The sequence below is a fragment of the Mesoplodon densirostris genome, chromosome 11, assembly GCF_025265405.1.
Source record: "Mesoplodon densirostris isolate mMesDen1 chromosome 11, mMesDen1 primary haplotype, whole genome shotgun sequence".
NCBI classification, from domain to species: domain Eukaryota; kingdom Metazoa; phylum Chordata; class Mammalia; order Artiodactyla; family Ziphiidae; genus Mesoplodon; species Mesoplodon densirostris.
The window spans coordinates 63,883,742-63,900,018 of record NC_082671.1 but is presented as its reverse complement, the minus strand read 5'-3'; positions in this window follow the sequence as shown (position 1 = coordinate 63,900,018).

Here is a 16,277-nt window from a genome sequence, read left to right as displayed (position 1 = left end):
TAGCTGCGGCTCTTCCAAACCTGACGCCTGTGACTTTCTTCTAAACCCCAAACAGATTAAGAGTGGCACTGAGGCCAGCCTTACTCAACGGTGAACTGAGCGCTAGGGCGGGACCGTGCCCGCTTGTGGGGGCACCTCGCCGCTGCCCCAGTCTTCCCAGCCCAGCCAGAGCCCACAGGAGACCTCGCCCTGGGCCCTCCTGCAGGAGACAGGCCCACCCCTGGCCTCGGTGTGGGTGCACGGCCACTCCTGCTGAATGCCCAGAGGACCGTTACAGGACACAGGACAGCACAGGTGACATCTGCACCGCACGCCCTTCCCACCATCCTTTCTCTGGGAAGTAGGGAGTCATGGGGGAGTTTGTCATGGGGAGGGATGTGGTCAGAGCTGTGTCCCACGATGCACTTGTGACCTCAGGCTGGACGTGGCCTGAAGGAGCCGTGGTCTGCCGCAGGGTGTCTGCATGGAAGAGGAACCCGGGCCCTGCCTCCCTGTGCACCGCAAGGGCCCGTTGCCCCCTTTTCTCCAGCCCTCTGCTGTGATCCTAATACACAGGCCGCTGCTATCGACCTGAGACGCACACGGGTGAGTGTGGTCTGGAGCAGAAAGGCTGAATGAGGGGAACCAGTCACATCTGCTTCTCCCAGGCTGGGCTGGGGGTCCGGGGGCTTGTGGTGACAGCCAGGGAGGACCGGGGTGGGGTGGGGTGTGTGTGTGTGTGTGTGTGTCAGTCTCCCCCCTCTCTTTCCCTGCCTCTCCCTACCCCATGGAGCCCAGCCCAGGGCTGGGCTGGGGCCCTCGTGGGGTCAGCACTGCAGGCTCTGGAGCTGAATCCCCGGCGCAGGGGAGGGCAGGCAGGCCTGAGTAGTGGCACACGCGTGGGTTCCAGCCCAGTGTTAACCTCGGGCGGCCTGGCAGCCACTCGGATCCCCTGGGAGCAGCTGCTGCAGGGACCCCGCCTCTCAGTGAGGAAGTCCAGGCCCACGAGGGCAGAAGAGGCGTCCGGAGAAGCACGGCGAGGAGGCGGCCTGGCTTCACAGGCAGCTCCACTTGCTGGGCTGTCCTGCCCCGTGCCGCCCTCAGCCTGCTAGGGCCAGCGGTCAGAGCCAGGTGGCCCCTGCAGCCTGAGGCCGTTGGGGGTCTCGGGGGCTAAGTTGGGAGCCAGAGCCCGCGCTCAGGGGCCTCCTCAGGGTCACTCTGAGACACTCGGCAGCACCCTGGCCTGGGCGCCGTGTCCTCGGCCTCCCCAGCGACGAGGCTCACGGCAGCTGCTCACCTCACAGGGCGGCTGCACCAGGCTGCCTGTCCACAAACAGAGCCAGAACCTGCCTGCCTGGACCACGCATCATTGCCAGGATGGGGGTGCGTCGAAGGAAGGCCCTTGGTCACCCTCTCCTTGCCCCCCGTCCTAGAGGCTGGCTGGCTCTGCCTAGAGAGTCCTTGGGGACACCCTGGTCCTGTCCACCAGCCAAGGAGTCCAAGGGGAGGCCGGGAGGCAGGACCTCGAGGCCCTCTCGTGAAGATTTCCTTCTGGGGCCTCAAGGAAAGACAGGGTGCCAGTGAGCACAGGCCAGCCAGGTCTTGGGGGGCAGGCTGCGTTGGGGTGTTGCTGGCCCCACTCCCAGGTGACTGCACCTCAGTGTCCCGCGCTGGGTGTGGCCCCTGGTGTCCTCATCACTAGCGGAGGGTTCTGGGACCATTTCGTGCCCCTCGGGGTTCAGGGAGCAGCAGCTGCCCTGTTTATTGGGACTGGGCACGAGGCCCCCTCTGCAGCAGTGGGCGAGGCCACGCCTGGGAGAGCCCGAGAGCAGGCCCTGCCCCCTGCCTGGGGCCCATCCGAGCCTCAGCTTCCTCACTATGAAATGGCATCAGTGATCCTAGCTTCACCTGGCCTGTGAAGACCAAATGGCACAGACGAGCCTTTCCTGGGAGCCAGGTTCCCTTTTGGAAGGCAAGAATATTCTATAGCCTCTCCTGAGATGGGAAAAGCCCAGGTCACCCTGGATGGTGAGACCAGACCAACCAGAGCCCACAGGGAGGGAGTCCATACCTGTCCAGTGGGTGGAGGTGTGTCCTGGGGCAGCAGGGAACCAGGGGTGGGCGGTGCTGTCAGAGGTGGGGGCCAGGTGGGCATGCGTAGCCCCTTTTGGACATGGGTTGGCCTGTAACAGATGACAGCCTTCCTCCCAGTGTCACCAGTGCAGGAGAAGTCCCTTGGGGACACCATGGTCACTCCTATCCAGTTGGGAGTGATCCCATCACCTGTAACGCTTTTCCAAAAGCCACACTGCACTTTTCCCTCCCTCTCTTCCCTCTTTCCTTTTCCCTCCCTGGTTGGTGGTTTTCTCCTGCGGGGCTGCTCCCAGGGTATGCGGGCCCTCTGCTGACCCGCCTGCCAGTCCCCGTGCCCTTAGCGCCCCGGCACAACCCTGACCCCCGTCCCCCTGCCGCTCTCCTTCCCCCTCCAGGAGATGCCTCTGGGAGCCACGATGTCCCTCCAGGCGCCGAGACTGACGGCCCTTTGGGGTGAGGTAGTAGGTTGTATAGTTTGGGGCTCTGCCCTGCTATGGGATAACTATACAATCTACTGTCTTTCCTGAAGTGGCTGTAATATCGACAGTGGACAGCATCCAGGACCCTGGCTGGTGGAGGGGGGTGCGGTGGGCAGGGGGGGTGGGGACGCAGCCCTGGCAGGGTGCGCACAGTGGCTGCCGGGTGGTAAGAAGTCTGACAGGCCTAGGTTCCACTTGCTGTGTGACCTGGGACGGGTCCCTTGACCTCTCTGGGCTTCAGTTTCCTCATCTGTGAAAGGGGGCAGATGAGGGTTGAGGGCAGTACCGTGTGAAGTGTCCAAGGAGGGCAGGGCTCAGAGTCGACCCTTCCCTCTCCCCATGCTGTGCTGAGAGCTGACGGACCCGACGGGCAACTTGGGCAGCCCACCCCTCCCCCGTCCGCATCCCCGTCCCCCACGTCAGGCTCTTGGGCGGCCCCCAGCCTGGACTTTGCCCTCAGATACATTCCTGTGGCCGGCACTGGGCACCAGGAGAAGTAGCCTCGGGCCCGAGGAGGACTGGGCCAACTGAGGCTTGGCTGGTGTTGCAGTGCAACACCCCAGGGCAGCCCACGGTGTCAGCCTCGACCAGCATGTCCCCCGAGTCCACAGCCTGCCCAGCTCAGTGGCAGGCCTCTGGTCAGCGGAGGGACGGAGGCCAGGGCTCCCCTCTCCCAGGCAGGGAGTGAGAGGAATGTCCTCGAGCCCACGGCAGCCCTCGTGGGCACGAGCCCGTTCCACCCCCAGCAAGCGCAGGTGGACTGGCCAGCGTGGGGACCAAGGCGCCGTCTGCACGTCCCTCCTCCCCTGCGCCTGCCCAGCCCTCCAGCTCGGCTCTGGTGGCTGCAGACCACCAGGAGGGGCCGGGGCTGGGCCAGGGGCAGCGGCAGGACGGCGGACCCTCCCAAACCCGGGCACCGGTGGGGTGAGGTAGTAGGTTGTGTGGTTTCAGGGCAGTGATGTTGCCCCCTCGGAAGATAACTATACAACCTACTGCCTTCCCTGAGGGGCCCAGCGTCGTCCCACGGGAGGGCCGCCCCCGTGCTCCGCAGGGGACTCGGCAGATGACTTGGGGGCCTGAGCCCAGGCCAGGCGGGTGGGAGGCTGCCCTGTGCACACCCGGATCTCAATAAAAGCTGCTGTCATGGGAATCTGGAGTCTGCCTCTGTTTGTTCTGGGAGCCCAGGGGCGGGGCGATGGAGGGGCGTGCCTGTAGGTATTGGGCACGTCTGCCTTCTGCTGTGGGTGGCGTGGGCGTGGCCTGACGGGGGAGCTGCCTCTGGGCCACCGGGGGTCACTGGACCCTAGTCTGCCGCCCCCACAGCCTTTGGGCCTTCCTGATGGATTCAGTCCTGGAGCCTGGACCCCAGCGCAGCCTGCACCCCACTCACACCCGCTTTGAGCACAAGCTGTGGGACCCAGGCCCCAGAGGCATCACTCGGCCCGCACAGGCCCCCTTGCAGGTGGCGCGGACCCCAGTCAGCAGCTCAGAGCACAGTCCAGGGCCCGGTCCCCGAGGCCACCCCAGACCCAGTGCTTGACTGGAGCCTGGAAGTTCCCGTCTGCCACGCCCAGCCCCCTTAGGCCAGTGTCCGGGGTAGCCCTTATTTTGGGTGTCCATCCTGGGCTGACTGCCATCCCAAATGTTCACCCACGTTTCTGTCGGGGGTCTTAGGCTCTCGTGCTGCTGGCTGCTGAAGCCTGTCCCCACGGTCACAGCCTGGGTGTCAGAAGAGACCCATCCGTGTCTGACCCAGCGCCCAGAGCACCCTCCAGGGGAGGTGCTGCCATGGCTGTGTCCGCTCCCCGTCCCTGTGCCCACAGAGCGCGATGAGGTGCCATCTGCCCCAGCTGGAGCAGCCCCCCATCACCCCACAACCCCCTGCAGAAGAGAACTCCAGGCTGGCTCTTGCCAATGACCCGGGATACACAGAACGGACACCACTGCAGCCTCCAAGTGCCCACCGCCTGAGGGGACAGACAGGGCTCAGACAGGTCCAGGTCCCAGGCAGTGGTCTGGGACGGGGACCCTGTGACAGAGACCAGAGGAGGCTCCTGATCCAGCCAGGGTCCCAGAGGGAGGAGAGGTGGGCTGAGCTGGGCACCTCTCAGCCTTGAGTGCAGCAGCCTGAAGCTTTGGAGGGACCCCCCTCCCCTCCCACCATGATGACTGTCCCCAAGCCGCTATCTCTGCCCAAGCCCCCACCCATCCCAAGCCTCCTGTCTGGGTTCTGCAGGCCCACCTAGCCCGGCATGGCCACGTCTGTGCAGTCCAGCACCCCCTCCCCAACCTGACACCCATCCATGGCCCACCTGCCCTTGAGGAGCTGCTGCTGCACTGTGGGTCAGGGGCCACGGGAACCCAGAGCAGGGGTCCCAAGGGGCAGGGAGAGCTTTCTAGAGCAGGGGCCATCTGAGCTGGGTCTTGATGGCTGTGTAGGAGTTTGCAGCTTGCAGTTTGCTGGCTGTGTAAGTCATAAAGAAGAGGTCTTTGCAGTGGAGTCCCCATCTTCTCCTCCCCCATCGTCCTCTGGGGCCAAGGCAGGTGACAAACTTGGGCACTGTCCACCTCCTCTTCTTCGCCCTGTGGTCAGTCAGTGGCAGAATCTGGCCCTTTGTGTCCCCTGGACATCATTTCCATCCCTCACGTCTCTCCATCCCCACTCCCACTGCCAGACCTCAGAGCCTCTTGGAGCAGCCCCTCTGCCATTCTGGGCACAAGGGGGCACTGGGCCCCCTTGTGAGCGGACCTGCCCTCACACCTGTGTACATCCTCACCTGGACCCCTCCCTGCCCCTCCTGCTGATCATGGCTCTGCATGCGCAGCCCCTCTCCTCTGAATGCCCACAGCTCAGCACTGCCTTGGGCCACGGTAGCCCACGTCTATCTGAGCTGACCGTGACCGTTTATACCCCGAGTTCAGCCTTTCCTCTGGCATTCCCACAGTGCCCGGCCCTGTAATCAGGGCTTATGCCCTGGTGGGGAGCAGTCCGGACACACAGCAGCCACTGCCATGGTCAGTGCCATGATGGGGGCCACCCAGGGTCTAGAAGAGCCCCGAGGAGTCCTGGACCCAGCTCTGCAGTCAGGGAGTGGCTTCCTGGAGGAGGTGACACCTGGTTCACCCTGTGACCCTCTCCACCTTCCAGCCAACCAACTTCCAGCCTCTCCTCTGCCACCAACTGGCCGACCCTAGAGACCAACAGGAGCCCAGACATGGGCCCGAGGGGCATGGGGGCAGGGTGCTGCCCATGACCTGGTCACCAGTGACGTGCGGAAGCAGTTTCATCCCAAAACAAACTGGATGAAGTCAGTATGGTCAAAGCAGCTAGCTCGTTTGCGGGGCCCTGCGAGGTGGCAGAAAGGGCCCAGCTTTGGGGGCAGAGGCCTGGGGCAGTTGCTCGATTCACCAAGCCTCTATTTCCCCATCCTACGTCGTAGGGGGCTGTTGTAGCGGTTGAGAGAACTCAGCTGGGGGGCGGCCCTGGGAGGGAACGCGAGAATGGTAGGGGAGCCCTGGCCAGAGGCTGGGCGCCTGGTGCCACCTGCTGCCTAGCCAGGGAGTGGCTCCTGGCCCGGCTTGGGCCCTGGGTCTGGTCAGCAGGTGAGCAGGGTGGAGAGCAGGCTGGGGGGCCCTGAGGGCTCGGCACCCCCAGACTGTGCGCTCCCCAGGCAGGCCAGGACCATGGTCAGAGATGTGGATGAGTCAACTTGAGAGTGGCTCAGCTCAAGGCCAGGGGGCGAGCGAGGGACCAAGACCCTGGAGTTGGTCCCTGTCCCCAGGCATGCAGAAGCCGGGCCCCCTCGGCCCCCTCCTAGCTGAGACGGGCCACCGAGGTGCCGTGGGTGTTCTGCAGGAGAGAGGTCTGCATGTCCCTGCTCCTCCTGGGAGGTGACTCGTCAGAGAGTCTCGAGGGGTTTCTGGGGTGTCCAAGGCGGGGCCTTTGATAGGCCATGGGCCTTAAGGTCCACAAGGGCCACCTCTGACTTTGGACCCCCGGGGAGGGATGACAGAGCCAGTCCAGCATCTAGACCCTACAGACTGGGGCTGAGCCAGGGCCCACCTGGCCTTGTGGGCATGGAGTGACCAGGCCGCCACTCAGGGCCAGGACTAGAGTGAGGTTGCAAAGGCCCAGCATCTCAGGGGCCCTCGGTCTCAGGGTGACACGGCACCCCCAGCCTGACCTCAGCACGGTGGGCACAGAGCCAAGACCCACATACTATTAGGGGCCCATGAAGCAGCTTCGCTTCAGTTCCTTTCAAAGTTTGAAGGAAAAATGAAGACAACAATGTTGACTGTATATTATATGTAATATACAATATATGTAGCGAATGTATATAATAATTTGTCCTATATAACATATAGCATCCGTAATAATGAAACTAGCTTGGATTATATTCGTTTTTGCACCACCTGGTCATAAAACATGTTCTGTAATCTGTCTTATGGAAGAAGCGCCCAGGAAGGCAGAGTGCCCCCAACTCCCACCCCACGAATCAGCCTGGGCCCCGCCTACAAACGTGGCCACTGTCCTGCGCCCTGAGAGGCTGAGCGCCTCCTTCAGTTCCGTGTCCTGGGAGCCTCACTGGCCCTGGGCCCAGGCCTGCTCTCATCCCCCTTAGTCCCCCCTTTCCTGGCCAGCCAGCGGGAGGCCTGGGCCACGGCCAGCTGGGCGGCCCCTGCCATCCGACTCTGCGTTTCCTGACAGCGACACCGTGTGGCGGCAGCGGAAGAGGCGGCTGTGAGCTCGGAGCCGCCACCCCTGCCCGCAGCCAGGGCGGTGGAAGGGGATGACCCCTCCCCAGCCGGTAGCCTCAGGTTCAAGGTCAGCCCAGGGGAGAGGGCCCCAGGAGCGCTTCCTGATCCTCTGGTGTGCGGGGCCTGAACTGCAGACTAATAACGGAGCGGCATTTACCTCGCACCCCCTGCCGGCTCCTCCACGCTCGGGGTGTACCCCTGCCATGGCCCCAGGTGGCACAGCGGGCAACCTCCTCCTCACTGTCAGCATCGCTGCCCCCCATCAGCGCCCCTTCCCCGTGGCCACACCCACAGCAAACCTATGAGGACCAGGGCCCCTGCCAGGGATTTAGACCCACATCTGTCCCCAGGCACCGCCTGCTGGCCCGAGGCCAGGCTTTCTGCAGGGAGATGGTCCCTGAGCCTGGGAGGATGGGGCACTGGGTGGTCTGGAAACCCCGAGATGGGGGTGGCCCAGGCAGAGGAGCCCAAAGGGGAAGCTGGGGCTGCAGCGAAGCCCTGAGACACCAGGCGAAGAAGGCAGGGTCTTGCTTTTGCTGCGGGCCCGTGGCCGCCTGGCAGAGACCTCATGCCCATCAGTGTCATTTAGCAGAGATGGGTCTCCCTGATGTTCTCCCTCCTGGATCAGGCAGGGCCTGAGGGGCCAGGGTGGGCTGGGGGCCTGGGGACCCGGGGGAGTCCCCGTGTCAGCAGGGTAGAGGTGCTGAGCTCAGCCTGTTTCTCTCTAGAAGGGGAGGGGGCGGCACCAGGTTACACGTGTCAGACCTGGACAGCTGGAGGACTGAGATGGGCCAGGAGGGGAGGGCCTTCAGGCCTGGCCTGCTCAAGGGGCTCCAATCCCACCATAGCCCCAGCTGTTCCAGAGCCTGAGGCTGTCTCCGGCCCTCAGGCTTCCTGCTTGGGGGCCCAACTTCACCGTCCACAATGACAGCAGCAAGTGCCCCTGACCCCAAGGCTCCCGTAGCCTCCTGGGCTGCCCACTGCAGAGGCGGCCCCAGCTGCTGTGTGTCTACATGGCCACCAGGACTCTGTGGAAGGGGTTACTTTTGCAGGGAGGAGAGCAGAGGGCTGTAGCCATTGGTGTAAATAATTTTGAGTCAGGCCCCCGCTGGGGCACCCTGTGCCAGGGCGATGTCTCTGGTCCTCAGGGAGGGGCTGCTGTCCTGAGCCCATTTCATAAAGCTGGACATTGAGGCTTGGAGAGACACAGTGACTTTCCCAAGGCCACATAGCAGGCCAGAGCAGGGCTGGCATGGCGACCAGTTTGTCTACTCCAGGGCCTATAGCTGTGCTGCCACCCCCATGGTGTCTTCCTGCCTGTGGTGGGGGAGGGGGAATGGAGGTGCAGAGAAGAGACGAGTTCTGGAATCCCTTCCCTGTAGCCAAGGAAGCAGGCCAGGCCCAGGGCTCTCCCAGGTGTCTCAGCTGCTGGCCTCGCATGTGAGAGTCCACCCTAACAAGAGCAAAGTGGCTGCCTGTGCACCAGACATCTGGTCCCTCAGAAGGAAGCGACTCTCTGTCCCCGCCCACGTGACCTGGACTCAAAGATGGTGGGGCCAGTTCCTGGCGGGCCTGGACCCCAACCCTCCACCTCCTTCCCAAATCCTGGGTGTCTGGTCCTGCCTCTGGCCAAGCCCCAGGCGGGCAGTGCAGCCCAGCGTGGTGAGCAAGGCGTGCTGCCCACCGTGCTCTCCAGGGGTGCAACAGGAAAGGGCAGCCTGTCCTGAAGAAGCCCTCAGTCCCTGCCTGCCGCCCCTCTCCTTCCCCTCCTCCTGTCGTCGCGCCCTCCACATCATGAGGCCCCCACCTCCACATCTCTCCCGGGTCAGCCGAGAAGTCCCTGTGGCTCCGCGTGGGTGTTCTGTCCCCGCTCGTGCGGCGGGGAGGCCCGAGCAGCTGGCCTGTGCTGTGAGGGCATCATGGCCCAGGTGGCAGCTGGTGGAAAGGAGGTGAAGACCTGGAGGGGGGAGGAAAGGGGGAGAGAGGAAAGGCGCCTCGGCAGGGAGGGTTTTGGGGGCAGGGTGGGGGGTGTCCTGGAACCCCCTGATGGCCAGGCTGAGGAGGGAGGGCAGGAACCACCTGGGGGGAAGGCCGGGGGAGGAAGGGCCCTGGGGCCAGCCTGGGCGGGCGGGGGCCCTCATGGGAGGAGGAAGCGCCCGCAGGAGGGTGCCCAGCAGCAGAGCAGAAGGGGGACTGGGTAGGAGGGAGCAGCCCCCCTTCTCAGTGGCTGGGATGTGCTCAGAGAGGGCGGGGGTGGGGCAAGTGGGGCGTGACAGTTCCAGGAGCGAGGAAGCCCCTGTCTGCTGGGGTCTCCAGGGGCCCAGGGACCCCAGCACCCGAGGACCCAGCCAGATGGCCCACCGCGCAGAGGGGGTGCACCCAGCAGGGGGCCCCATGGGGCTGGGGATGGGGGGAGGTACCCTGCAGGTGGTCTGTGGTCACCCCCAGATGGAGGCACTCCCCAGGGCCCCACGTGCCACAGCAGGGGGGAAGCTGAGGGTGGCACTGGGGAGGCCCCTGCCACCATGGAGGGGGCCCAGGGTGTGGCAGAAGGAACACAGGATCAGGAGACCACCCGGCAGAAGGGTCCCGACTCAGCCGCACCCCAGCTGTGTGAGCAGGGGCAAGCCCTGGCCCTCTCTGAGCCCACCTCCTCACCCAGGCTGAGGACTAGAAGACTGGCCCTTGCAGGAACTGCGGGGTCCCGGCCAGGCGGGCAGAGCAGGCAGGCTCCGTGGGACGAGGAGATGAGGGTCCAGTGCTGCTCGACGGGACGGAGTCCCACACTCCTGGCCTCCCCCAGACGTCCGAGAGGTTCCCCAAACCCTCAGGCCAACAGAGCCCAAACTTGTTCCCTGTGTCTCTCTGTTCTCTCTCCTCCAACCCACTCTGCTTTTCTCCACTGAGCTGTCATAACCCTCCAGCCATTGGTCTTGGCAACCAGGGAGAGCCAGGGGGTGTCTCAACCATAGGTGCGCTGGGCGCTGGGTGGGCCTGAGGAGACGACCTTGCTCCAGATCGGATGCTCTCAGAAAGGGGCGTCATAATAAACTTTGCGGGCAGAGGGGAGCCTGGAGCTGGCGGGGGCTGTGATTCACCAGGGAAGCAGTGGTCACTCCTGCAGCTGAGAAGGGGGAGGTCTGAACATTTCTGTGGCCTGGAAGAGGTCCACACTGCCGTCTGTGTTCGCTGATTCCCCGGGGGGGTGTTGGTGTTTTGTGAAGCTCTTCATGTCCACGGGAGGACGGCCAGGCCCAGCTGATGTCCCAGGCTGCTCCCGGATGCCAGGGCCCCTTTCCTTCTACCCACCCCCACTCCCGTGTTCCTTATCTATCCGGGTGTGGTCCATCCCCCACCCCAGGAGGCTCTGAGCTCCAGGGACCTGTGTCATCTCGTTCCTGCAGTATCCCCAGCACCTAGCCCAGTGCCTAGCGCAGCGGATGTTTAATAAATGCGCACTGAAATAACCAATGAATTAGAGTGAACACAGAGTCTGGGGGGGTGGAGCCCAGCGCCACGAGGGAAACTGGCAGGAGAGGTAGTACCTGGACACCCTAAGGACTCGGGCTGAGGAGGGGACTGGCTGTCCCCTGAAAAGGTCTTGAGATGCTCTTGGACTCCGGATGAATATGTACAGAGCTGCTGCCCACAGTGTCCTCTTCTGGAGTCACACTCTGGTGAGCCCATTAAAGGCTCTGACAAGGCCTGCAGACAGGAGACAGACCTCTTGGATTTGGTTTAACTCACTTTCCCAGACAGGCCTGACTACAGCATCCCAGCTGGTCAAGTCACACCAGTGGCCATCCCACAGAACAGGACATAGCCGGGCAGCTCTGCATTTGCCAGAGGTCCCTCTGGCTGCCATGAGGGGAGAGAACCCCATGAAGGCAAAGCCCTGAGAGCTGCGGGGGCAGGGAGCACCCAAGAACCCAGGCCCACTGGGCCCCAGGACAGGGTTTAGAGCTGGGCAGTGAGCCGCGATGTTCTGAGAAGCCCCGAGGCAGGACAGGAACTGATGCCCCTGGTGTTTCTGTTCTCAGGGAGGGCAAGGCAGGCAGGTGGCCAAGCCAGCTGGGCCTCAGGACTGGGCAATACCAGTCCCATTCACCTGTGGTCACAAGCTAGGGGGTGTTTCCCCCTCCATCTCAGCCAACAGTGGGCTCTGAGAAGGGTGCTGGGGACAGCAGGGTGGGGTCTTGGCTTGGCCGGAGCAGACAGACCGGACCCACTGGCAGGGGCTGCACAATCCCAGCTGTGACTTGAGTCCCTGCAGGCTGGGCCTGGGTCCCCATGTGCCCTAAGCCACTTTAGCCTGGCCACCCTGCCAGGGGCCCTAAACACAACCAGAGAGAAATTGGGCACTGGACCGGCGTCAGGAGCCCTGCCTCCCCGAGGGGCCTACAGAGCTCCTGGCCCCCCGTGAGCCTCAGTTTCCCCATGGGCCTGAACTCAAATGTCCAGACCGCTTTCAGCTGTGTGCTCAGGATGGGTCGGCTCTGGTCCAGCCTCTGAGGTGAGGCCTGGGGTGACCACCAGGTGGCGCCCTGCACCCGACGAAAAGTGCAGCTGTGGCTGGAGAAGGGCGGCCTGTGGAACCCCAGACCCCCCCATCACCCGCCTCGCTGTCACCAGTGGCGGGGCTCCATGAGGCCTGGATGGGGCCCCCGCAGTCCCGAGGCCCAGTAGCCTGTGAGGTCAAGAACAAGGGGGGCGGGCGGCGGATGGGCTCAGCATCAGTCCGCCAACACCGCAGGAGGCCCGGCCTTTTCTCCCCTCGCAACATCCCCCGGGGGATAGAGCGCTCTAGTGGCTATGGGGGGTGGGGTGGAGGACACCCCCCCTTTCGGCCACCAGGAGGACTGCTGTCCCTTGCCCCGTCCAGGCACTGGACAGGGGTCCGATTACTGGGCTGGGGTCTGACCCCACATCTGTCTGCACTCACCCCCGCTGTGGCACTGGACCACATACTTCTTCCTCTCTGAGCCTCAGTTTCCCCATCTGTAAAACAGAGAAGAACCACCTCTCGCCCTCCCCCCCACCCCATGTGCCAGCCCCTGCAGATGGAGGTACCCCAGCAGGGCCGCCCTGTGAAGTGGAGGGTGCCGCCTGTCCCAGGCTGCAGAAAGCTGTGTGACCAAGGCCACACCAAGCAGGGGCTGGACTGCAGGAGAAGGCCCAGGATGAAAGCCCCGGCTGTCCACCACTTGCCGGGCGGCAGGAGGCCGGGGGACAGGCGTGGGGAGCGGTGGTTTCATCTGATCCCACACAGGAGCTGAGTCTGATTTCCCATCCCTGAGCCCTGGACCCAGAGAGATCAGCACCATGTCCAGGGTCACACAGCAGTGTCCCTCGGGGACAGGGGCCTCCCTCACTCGCCGCTGTGTCCTGTGAGCCCAGCCACGGGAGTAGTGGGCAGTAAACACTGACTGGTGTTACCAGCACGGGCACTGCTGAGTGGCCCTGGGCAGTCAGCACCCTCCTAGACCCTCAGGGAGCCCCACCCCCAAGGGAGTCCTGGGGGTATCACTCAGCCGTAAGGAGGCCCCCCAAGGCTCTGGGCTCACAAGGACAGACTAGTGGCCGGGTAGGCAGGGAGCACAGGAAGGGCACGGACAAGTGGGCAGGTACTAGCCCTGGGCAGCGAGCAGGCGCCGTCCCTGGCAGCTGATGGCAGCCAGGCGCACGGAGCACGGGAGCCATGGGCTCTTTAGCTTGGCTGACCCATGACCCCGTGAGGGGGCAGGCGGCCCAGCGGGTGAGATTGCCCCGTTGGTAGAGGGTGGGGACGGCTGCTGGCCTGGCTTCAAGGGAGCCTGGTGGGAGTTGGGCCAGGCCCGGGTTGGTGGCCAGGGCAGTGCTCAGCTAGGCAGGCTTGTCTGGGAGGCCATGGGCCATGCAGCCTTGCTGGGCCTGAGCAAGGAGGTCCTGAGCAGGCCAAGTCCGGGCCGCTGTCCCACCTGGCACAGGGCTGGGCCCTAGATAGGGCCTGCCGCCCAGAGAGAGCAAACTCCTGGGGCCAGACATCCCCCAGTCCTGGCCCCCCGTGAGCCTCCACCACCTGGGTCACAGCCTTGACTTGATCTCCCCCTGCTCTGGGGGGCTCACTCCCAGCAGCAGCAACCCTCTCCCACCAACTTCCTTCCGGCCACCGGAGGCCACTGCCACGTGGAGCACATGGCACCCAGCCGCTTCTCACACTAGGCCTCTGCCTGGGACGCGCTTCCTGCTGTCACTTCATCCCAGTCACCTCTACTGGGCCTTCCATTACAGCCACCACCCCAGCTTCTGTTAACCGCCAACTATGTGCCTGGCACTGTCTTGTCATCTGATCCTCCTGTGGGTGTTATTTTTTTCCCCTCCATCTCAATGATGAGAAACCTGCCCAAGCACCCAGAGCCTGGAAGGCGCCCATTCAGGAGTGCCCGGGGCCCCAGGCAGACTTGCACAAACCCCAGCACGCTGAGCCTTGCCTCCACCAGCCCTCTCTGGAGGCAGGAGTGCAGCCTCTCTTACCTCTGGGGAACCTTCCTGGCAGCTGTCTTTCCTTTCCGCTCCCACACTTGTACCCAGGCATCCCCAGGTCCTCGCACCTCGGGCACTTGTGGCTAGCTGGCGGTGGAGAGGGAGTGGTTCAGGGTCCAGGGCAGCTTCAACTGCAGACCGGCCAGAATGGAATGCTTGTCACCTTGAGGGATCCACTTGGTGGTGCAGCCCTCAAAACGATCCTTCATTCAATACATTCGAGCCGGTAGACAGACCGGGAATGGGAGGATTAGGTGAATGATGCCCAAGGCTTTGGAGGCACAGCCCAAGAGGGAGGACTGCACAGCAGAGGTGGTGCATGGGAGAGCTCATGGAGAGCTTCCTGGGACAGGTAAGTCCTGAGTTGCGTTTTGTAGCATGAATAGGAGTTTGCCAGCTACAGAACACGAAAAGGAATGAGAAGCCCCCACATTCACACTCTGACTGTATGTGTGTGTTGTTGAGTCCTGTGCGAGGTGTGCCACATGGTATACTGGTTGGGTGGGAGGGCCAGGGACTCTGTGGGAGCCGGGGACCCACATGCCCAAAAGGGTAGGTCATTTCTAGAGTCAGTTCCAGAATTAATCAGGAAGCTTTAGTTGCAGGTAACAGAAACCCAAGCCAAACTAGCTTAGGCCCAGAGGGGACTTATTGCCTTATGTAAGAAAAAATCGAGGAATTGGACCAGCGTCAGGCATGGCTGGTTCAAAGGGCGTACTCAGGACTCTGCCCCCGCTCCATTTCTGCTGACTGCTTTTCCGTGCTTCCCCAGCCCCAGCAGGCTCCCCCTGGAAAGGTAGAGAAGGCCAGGCCTTGATCCCCTTCCCCAACCCTCCCTCCCCACCCCATGGAAAGCTCTCTCCCCTCTCCAGCAGTGAGTCACGAATGCTCAGTCCTGAGCCACTGGCTGTGCTCCCCGCCAGGTGGTGCCCGGGGTGGAGCCAGCCCCAAGGCGGAGCGGGGATGGAAGAGGCAGTGGATTTTTGGTGGGCAGAGCCAGCTGCTGCTCCACTGAGATCCGTGCCAGGTAGAAATGGGCTTCATGTGGGCTCTTGCAGTGGCCTTGACCTGCAGAGGATGGAGGCGGCCCCCAGGGCTGAGTCAGCTGGAACTTCCCATCTGTCCCCCTGAGCCTTCTGAGCCCTCAGCTCTGCACAGCGACCAGGGGCCAGGGAGCAGCACCCTTGGAGGTCAGGCCAGTGTGGCCCTGGCAGCGACCTCTGGGAGGGCAGGGAGAGGGCGTGGGTGCTGGCTGTCCTGCTTCACTCCAGCCACCTGTGGCTCCGTGGGACCTCCAGCAACGCCCCTGGCAGCCACCAGGTAGGCAGCATTGCTCGCATCTGCTCCGTTCTTCAGCCGGGAACTGAGTTCTGTGGCCCAAAGGGGCCTGGAGGCCTGTCTTGCGCACAACTTGAGCTGCCCTGTATGACCTGGGCCCTGGCCCTGCTCTCATTCCTGACCCGACCCCACTGCCCTAGCCCCCTCCAGGATGGGGCGAGCCGTTCACTGCAGATGGGCACCTTTCCCAGTGCCCACCCCAGGGACCCAGGGGCAGCATGGTTGAGTGCGCTGTCTGGGGAGGGGGGCTTGGGTGGGCAGCAGAATTCAACCTTGATGCTCAAACCAGGCCCGGGCAGAGGCCCAGGGCATCAGCCCGCACACCTCGCCACCAAGGCGCCCCCTGCTGCCCCGGCCTCCCTCCTCCTATGGGGCCACACTCCCTGCGGGTGCGCTCAGGCCGTGACGTCGCCCACAGTCTCTGTTCTGAGCCCGCACCTAGCAGGGACCCGAGTCAAATGTGGGACCCTCCCCCAGCCCCGCGGACAAGAGGAAGTCCGTGTCTCATAGGTTCAGAGAGGAAGGTCGTGGGGTGCCCAGAGCCCGGTACAGGGCCCCCCTCACTGCTCAGGACCTGCCCCCGCCCCGCCCTGCGGATCCCTCACCCTCAACTTCAACACCTCAGTGCCACCAAGCCCGGTCACTGCTTCCCTATGACAGGGCCCCTGCCTGTTTCCCCAGCCACTTCGCCTCTGGCTGCACCTCCCCACCCCCCACCGGCGCCTCCTGCTCTTCTCCCCTGGATGGGAACCCAAGCTCCTCTGGGGGCTTCTTCCACCGGTGCCCAAGGCATCCTCCCGGGCACTTACATCTGCGGGCAGCTCCCTGACAGCAAGCCTGGGTCAGGCCCAAAACAGGTGTCGGGAGGCTGGGCACCCCAAGCTGCAGGAGGTCCACCTATGGCCACCATGGCCACCTGTGACATCCCTGCCCCCCTGACCACAGGCCTGGAAGGCTGTGAGCCGAGGGCAGCTCGCCTCCCAGCCCCCTACGGTTTCCCTGGCCGCAGCACCAGGGTGGGTGGGAGTTGCCCTTCCATCTCGAGGGTGAGGGAGAGACAGGGGGTCCTGGCCAGGGCCCACCCACCATGTGCACTGGGGGAGGCCT